General features: G+C 41.4%; 1 long non-coding RNA gene across 1 annotated transcript in view; it reads right to left on the bottom strand.

The window, feature by feature from the left end:
* Positions 1 to 387: 387 nt before the first annotated feature.
* Positions 388 to 8,018, bottom strand: part of LOC107969786 (uncharacterized) — a 54,886-nt gene continuing 47,255 nt past the window's right edge. The window contains exon 4 of the long non-coding RNA XR_010153595.1: positions 388 to 2,904. This is a non-coding gene — a long non-coding RNA (uncharacterized LOC107969786). The remainder of the gene's footprint in view (positions 2,905 to 8,018) is intronic.

Here is an 8,018-nt window from a genome sequence, read left to right as displayed (position 1 = left end):
TCATAGTGATGGCGGAAGAGTTAGAGAATAAGCAGTAACAAGTAAGGTCTCTTGCAGCATAGGCGCTGAATCGGCACACAAGCCCAGGTTCAAGGAACAGGAGAGTAGATATGATCTTAGAGAAACTGTAGAATCACATTGCAGAGGGGGTGGATATAGGAAAAATTGAAGACTTGGTACCATGAAGGCCATCAATCTACACAAACTTTAAATTCAATTTGACTAGAAGGGATGGTGGCAGACATCCTTGTCTTATTCCTGACTTTGAAGGAAAACCCTTCAACGTTTTATCAAGTATAATGTTTACTTTATGCTTTTCTTATAAATACCTCCTATGAAATTAAAGATGTTCTTTGCTACTCTAATTTGCTAAGAGGTTGGCTTTTATCTTATTTTGTAGAGAAGGGATCTTGCTGTGTTGCAAGGGCTTATCTCAAACTCTTGGCCTCAGGCAGTCCTCCTGCCTTATCCTCCCAAAGTCCTGTCCTGGGATCAGAGCACGAACCACCATGCCCAGCTACTTTTGTTAATAAATGAATGGTTATTGGGTTTCATCAAATATTCTACAAATTGAGATGATCATATGATCTGTATCCTTATTATGTCATCACTGATTTTCTTTTAAGCAAAATCATTTGTGATATATAGTTTTCATGTATTGATGGATTTCATTTGCTGGTTATTTTTTGGGACATTTGCATCAAGGTTTATGAATGACATTGGTGTGTGATTTTATCATAATTCCCTTGCTAGACTAGGTACTCAAGTTATACTCGTCTTGCCACTTTTTCTATTCTGGAAGATTTTATACCAAACTGACAGCATTTACTTCTTAAATGTCTGGTACGATTCAGTGAAGTCATCTTCACCAGAAGTTTGCTTTGGAGCAAAGTTACTAATTACAGAAGCAATTTATTCAGTGGTCCCCAATCTTTTTGGCACTAGTGTGGGGGGTGGTTTCAGGATGAAACTGTTCCACCTCAGATCATCACACATTCCATTCTCATAAGGAGCGTGCAACCTAAATCCCTCACATGCACAGTTCACAGCAGGGTTCTAGCTCCTGTGAGAACCTAATGCTGCCGTTGATCTCACAGGAGACAGAGTTCAGGCAATAATCCCTGCTTGCCCTCCACTCAACTCCTGCTGTTTGGCTGGTTCCTAACAGGCCACAGTCAGTCAGGTTTACTAATTGTTCAAATATTTTTTATATAGGCATTTATTGCTTTAAGTTTCCCTCTTAGTACTGCTTTTGCTGTATTTGTAGGTTTTATTCATTTAATCTTTGAGACGGAGTCTCACTCACAGGCTGGAGTGCAATGGCACAATCTCGGCTCACTACAACCTCTGCCTCCCAGGTTCAAGTGATTCTCCTGCCTCAGCCCCCTGAGTAGCTGGGACTACAGGCACCCATTGCCATGCCTGGCTAATTTTTGTATTTTTTGTATTTTCACTATGTTGGCCAGGCTGGTCTCGAAATCCTGACCTCAAGTGATCCTCCCGCCTCGGCCTCCAAAAGTGCTGGGATTACAGGCATGAGCCACCATGCCCAGCCTCCACAGGTTTTAATATGCTGTATTCCCATTTTCATTTGTGTCGAATTTCCTTTTTGATTTCTTTATCAACCCATTGGTGGTTTAGGAGCATGTTGCTTAATTTCCAAATATTTGTTTCCAATGTTCTGCCTATTAATTTCTAGATTTACTCTATTGTCAAAAAAGATAATATGATTTAGCTTTTTAAAATTTGTTAAGACTTGTATTATGGCCTAACATATCATCTATACTAGATAATGTTCCATGTGGTTTTGAGAAGAATGTGTATTCCATGGTTACTGGATGGAAGGTTCTGTAAGTGTCTTGTTAGGTCTGTTTGGTCTGGAGTGTAGTTTAACTCTGATATTTCTTTGTTGATTTTTGTCTGGATGATCTGTCCATTGCTGAAAGTGGAGTGTTGAAATCCTCTACTATTACTGTATTGCAGTCTATCTCTCCCTTTAGGTTTATTTAAGATTTGCTTTATAAATTTGGATGTTCCAATATTGGGTGCATATATATTTATTATTGTTATATCCTCTTGTTGTATTGACTATTTTACCATTCTATAATGGCCTCTTTGTCTCTTTTTACAGTTTTAGGCTTAAGATCTATTTTATCTGATATAACTACTTGTTCTTTTTTGCTTTGCATTTGCAGGAAATATCTTCCCATCCCTTTACTTTCAGTCTGTGTGTGTCCTTTCAGGTGAAGCGAGTCTTTTGTAGACAACATATTCAGTTGACCCTTGAATGATGTAGGGTTAGGGGCACCAACCCCCATGTAGTTGAAAATCTGTGAATAACTTTTGACTCCCCCAAAACTTAACTACTAATAGCCTAATGTTGACCCAAAGCCTTACCAACAATATAAAAAGTCAATTAACACATATTTCATATGTTGAATCTATTATACACTATATTCTTCCAATAAAGCAACCTAGAGAAAAAATGTTATCAAGAAAATCATAAGGAAGATAAAATATATTTAATGTTTATCAAGTGGAAGTGATCATCACACAAAGGCCTTCATCCTCGTGGTCTTCACATCGAGGAGTCTGAGGGAGAGGAGGAGGAAGGGCTGGTCTTGCTGACTCAGAGTGACAGAGGTGGAAGAAAATCTGCATGACATTGGACTCCTGCAGCTCAAACTCATATTGTTCAATGGCCAACTTTAGTTAGGTCATGTTTTTTAATCCGTTCAGCCAGTCTGTCTTTTAACTGGAGAATTTAATCCATTTATATTCATGGTAATTATTGATAGGTAAGGGCTTACTACTGCCATTTTGTTACTTTTTCCTAGTTTTGTAGATCTTTTCTTCCTTTTTCTCTTAGTCTTCCTTTCTGATTAAGGGATTTTCTCTAAAAATCTGGAAAAATGAGAACAAATGAAACCCCAAGTTAGTAAAGGAAAAAAAAAAAAAAGATCAGAACAGAAATAAACTAGAGAATTAAATACAAAAGATCAACGAAACAAAGAGTTGGTTTCTGAAAAGATAAACAAAATCAACAAACCTTTAGCTAGACTAAGTATGAAAGAGAGATGATTCAAATAGATCAAAGGCCGGGTGCAGTGGCTCACGCCTGTAATCTCAGCACTTTGGGAGGCTGAAGTGGGTGGATCACCTGAGGTCAGGAGTTCAAGACCGGCCTGGCCAATAGGGTGAAACCCTGTCTCTACTAATAATACAAATATTGGCTGGGCATGGTGGCGGGCACCTGTAATCCCAGCTACTCGGGAGGCTGAGACAGGAGAATCACTTGAACTGGGAGGCGGAGGTTGCAGTGAGCTGAGATCGCACCATTGCACTTCAGCCTGGGCAACAAGAGTGAGACTGTCTCAAAAAAAAAAAAAAAGACAAAGGAGACATCACAATTGGTATCACAGAACTACAAAGGATCATTAGAGACTATTACGAACAACTATATGGAAAACTTAGAAGAAATGAATAAATTCCTGGACACATATAACCAGCCAATATTATGAAGAATTAGAAAACCTGAACAGACCAATAATGAGCAACAAGCTTGAATTAATAACAAAAAGTTTTCCATTAAAAAAAAGCTCTGGATCTAATGAATTCAGTTACAAATTCTACCAAACATTTAAAGAACTGTAGCTGGGCATGGTGACACGTGCCTGTACTCCCAGCTACTTGGGAGGCTGAGGTGGAAACATCAGTTGAGTCCAGGAGTTCAAGTCCAGCCTGGGCAACATAGACCTCATTTCTTTCCTTCTTTTTTTTTTTTTTTTTTTTTTTGAGACGGAGTCTTGCTCTGTCACCCAGGCTGGAGTGCAGTGGCGTGATCTCAGCTTATTGCAACCTCCACCTGGTTGAAGTGATTCTCCTGCCTCAGCCTCCTGCGTAGCTGGGACTACAGGTGCACTCCACCACGCCCAGCTAACTTTTTGTATTTTAGTAGAGACGGTTTCACCATGTTGCCCAGGCTAGTCTCAAACTCCTGAGCTCAGGCAATCCTCCTGCCTCGGCTTCCCAAAAAGGTTGGATTACAGGTGTGAGCCACTGGGCCTGGCGGATGCTATTTCTTTAAAATAGCACATCAAGAAGGTCATTTGCCATGATTAAGTGGGATTCATCCCAGGGATACAAGGATGGTTCTACATATGCAAATCAATAAACATGATCCATCACATTAATAGAACGAAGGACAAAAACCATATGATCATCTCAAATTCAATATCCCTTCATGATGAAAACCCTAAACAAATTAGATATAGCAGGAACATAGTTGGTTACAATAAAGGCCATATATAACAAACCCACAGCTAGCATCATACTCAATGGGGAAAAAGTTGAAAGCTTTGTCTCTAAAATACAGAAAAACACAAGGTTGTACCACTTCTATTCCAGATAGTACTGGGAGTCCTAGCCAGAGCAATTAGGCCAGGGAAAGAAAGAAAGGGCATCCGGGGTTGGGGGCGCATGCCTGTAATCCCAGCTACTCGGGAAGCTGAGGCAAGAGAATCACTTGAACCCAGGAGGCAGAGGTTGTGGTGAGCCAAGATCATGTAATTGCACTCCAGCCTGGGCAACAAGAGCGAAACTCCATCTCAAGAGAAAAAAAAGCATCCAACTGAAAAGAAGGAAGTCAAATTGTCCTTGTTTGCAGAAGACATGATCTTATATATAGAAAACCCTACAGCCTCCCCAAAAACCTGTTAGATTAAACAAGTTCAGTGAAGTTGTAGGACACAAAATTAACATACAAAAATCACTAGTGTTTCTATATACCAACACCAAACTATCTGAAAAAGAAATCAAGAAAGCAATCCTGTTTTCAATAATACCAAAAATAAAATACATAGGAACAAATTTAACCAAGGAGGTGAAAGATCTCTACAATGAAAACTATAAAAAATTGGTGGAAGAAATTGAAGAGATTACTAATAAATGGAAAGACATCCAATGCTCATGGATTGGGAGAATTAATATTGTTAAAGTGTCCATACTACTCAAAGTAATGTACAGATTCAATGCAATTCCTGCAAAAATACCAATGACGTTTTTCACAAAAAATCCTAAAATTTGTATGGTGTAGGGACTAGCCCCACAGGGTCGGTGGGTTTTTCTCCCTGTGTGTGGAGATGAGAGATTGTAGAAATAAAGACACAAAACAAAGAGATAAAAGACAGCTGGGCCCCGGGGACCACTATCACCAAGAGGCAGAGACTGGTAGTGGCCCCAAATATCTGGCTGTGCTGTTATTTATTGGATACAAGACAAAGGGGCAGGGTAAAGAGTGTGAGTCATCTCCAATGATAGGTAAGGTCCCCTGGGTCATGTGTCCACTGGACAGGGGGCCCTTCCCTGCCTGGCAGCCGAGGCAGAGAGAGAAAGGAGAGAGAGACAGCTTACGCCATTATTTCTGCATATCAGGGACTTTTAGTACTTTCACTGATTTTGCTACTGCTATCTAAATGGCAGAGCCAGGTGTACAGGATGGAACATGAAAGCGGACTAGGAGCTTGACCACTGAAGCACAGCATCACAGGGAGACAGGCCTCTGGATAACTGCGGGTGAGCCTGACTGATGTCAGGCCCTCCACAAGAGGTGGAGGAGTAGAGTCTTCTCTAAACTCCCCTGGGGAAAGGCAGACTCCCTTTCCCGGTCTGCTAAGTAGTGGGTGTTTTTTCCTTGGCACTGACGCTACCGCTAGACCACAGTCTGCTTGGCAACGGTTGTCTTCCCAGACGCTGGCGTTACCGCTAGACCAAGGAGCCCTCTAGTGGCCCTGTCCGGGCATAACAGAAGGCTCTCACTCTTGTCTTCTGGTCACTTCTCACTATGTCCGCTCAGCTCCTGTCTCTGTATGGCCTGGTTTTTCCTAGGTTATGATTGTAGAGCGAGGATTATTATAATATTGGGATAAAGAGTAATTGCTACAAACTAATGATTAATGATATTCATATGTAATCATGTCTATGATCTAGATCTAGTATAACTCTTGTTGTTTTACATATTTTACTATACTGGAACAGCTTGTGCCCTCGGTCTCTTGCCTTGGCTCCTAGGTGGCTTGCCGCCCAGAGTATGGAATAACAAAAGACCCGGAATAGCCAAAGCATTTCATTTTTTTTTTTGAGATGGAGTCTCACTCTGTTGCCCAGGAGGCTGGAGTGCAGTGGCATGATTTCAGCTCACTGCAACCTCCGCCTCCAGGGTTCAAGTGATTCTCCTGCCTCGGCTCCTGAGTAGCTAGGACTAAAGGCGTATGCCATCATGCCCAGCTAATTTTTTGTATTTTTAGTGGAGACGGGGTTTCACCATATTGGCCAGGCTGGTCTCCAACTCCTGACCTCAGGTGATCCACCTGCCTCAGCCTCCCAAAGTGCTGAGCCACTAAACCCGGCTGATGTTGAGCATTTATTTATATACTTGTTGGCCATTTGTATGTCTTCTTTGGAGAAATATCTACTCAGGTCCTTTGTCCACTTTTTAATTAGGTTGTTTGGTTTGTTTGCTATTAAGTTGTGTGAGTTCCATACATATTTCGGATGTAGATTGCAAATATTTTCTGATTCCATAGATTGCCTTTTTTTTTTTTTTTTTTTTTTGAGATGGAGTCTCACTCTGTCGCCCAGGCTGGAGTGCAGTGGCGCAATCTCCGCTCACTGCAAGCTCCGCCTCCCGGGTTCATGCCATCCTCCTGCCTCAGCCTCCCGAGTAGCTGGGACTACAGGCACCCACCACCACACCCAGCTAATTTTTTGTATTTTTAGTAGAGACGGGGTTTCACCGTGTTAGCCAGGATGGTCTCGATCTTCTGACCTCGTGATCTACCTGTCTCGGCCTCCCAAAGTGCTGGGATTACAGGCGTGAGCCACCGCGCCTAGCCTCTTTTTTTTTTTTTTCCTGCTGTGCAGCTTTGGCAGATGCTAGGGCTTATGGGGAATGGGGAGATGTTGGTTAAAGGGTACAAACTTTGAGTTATAAGATTATTAAGTTCTGGGGATCTAATATATACCTGGTGGCTACAGTTAATAATACTGTATTATTTACCTGAATTTGATAAGAGAACAGATTTTTTTTTTTTTTTTTGAGACAGAGTCTCGCTCCATCGTGCAGGCTAGAGTACACTGGTGCAATCTCAGCTCACTACAACCTCTGCCTCCTGGGTTCAAGTGATTCTCCTGCCTCAGCCTCCTGAGTAGCTGGGATTACACAGGCACCCACCACCACACCTGGCTAATTTTTGTATTTTTAGTAGTTTTGCCACGTTGACCAGGCTAGTCTTGAACTCTTGACCTCAGGTGATCTGCCCACCTCGGCCTCCCAAAGTGCTGGGATTACAGGCGTGAGCCACCATGCCCGGCCAGAGAACAGATTTTAAGTGTCCTCATCACATACATACGCACGCGCACACACACGATAATTATGGTGGTCATGGATGTGTTAATTTGATTGTGGTAATCATTATACAGTGTATACATAAATCATATTATGCCTTGAATATATACAGTTTTTGTCAATTAAATATTTTTAAATTTAAAAAGAATATACTTTATTAACCATTAAAATTATTAATTTTATTAAATCTGAAAAGCTTTTGAGCTTCGTGTTTTGGGGGCATCAGTAACTGGATCTTTTTTATTGTGTATTACATTGTATGAATACGCCACTATTTGGAGGCTATTGTGAATAAAGTGGCAACAAATATTCTCGTACATAATTTATGCACATAGACGTGACTTTATGGGTCATAGAACAGGCGTTTTTGTCTTTAGGGAGTCTGCCAAACACCTGTCCAAAATGGTGAAATCACTTTCCGCTCCCGCCAGCGATGGAAGGGCGCTGCGGTCACTGCACATTCTGGACAGTATCTGATGAGCTCAGTGTTTTCAGTTTTGGTCGTCCTGGTAGCTGTGCGGTAGTACCTGATTGTGGCTTTAATTTGCATTTTCATCATGAGTAATGATATCTAGCACTTTTATATGGCTATTGGCCATCTGAATAGCTGCTT

Source organism: Pan troglodytes, chromosome 20, assembly GCF_028858775.2.
Source record: "Pan troglodytes isolate AG18354 chromosome 20, NHGRI_mPanTro3-v2.0_pri, whole genome shotgun sequence".
Classification (NCBI taxonomy): domain Eukaryota; kingdom Metazoa; phylum Chordata; class Mammalia; order Primates; family Hominidae; genus Pan; species Pan troglodytes.
The sequence above is the reverse complement of the archived record's forward strand: the minus strand, read 5'-3'. Positions and strand labels throughout refer to the sequence as shown.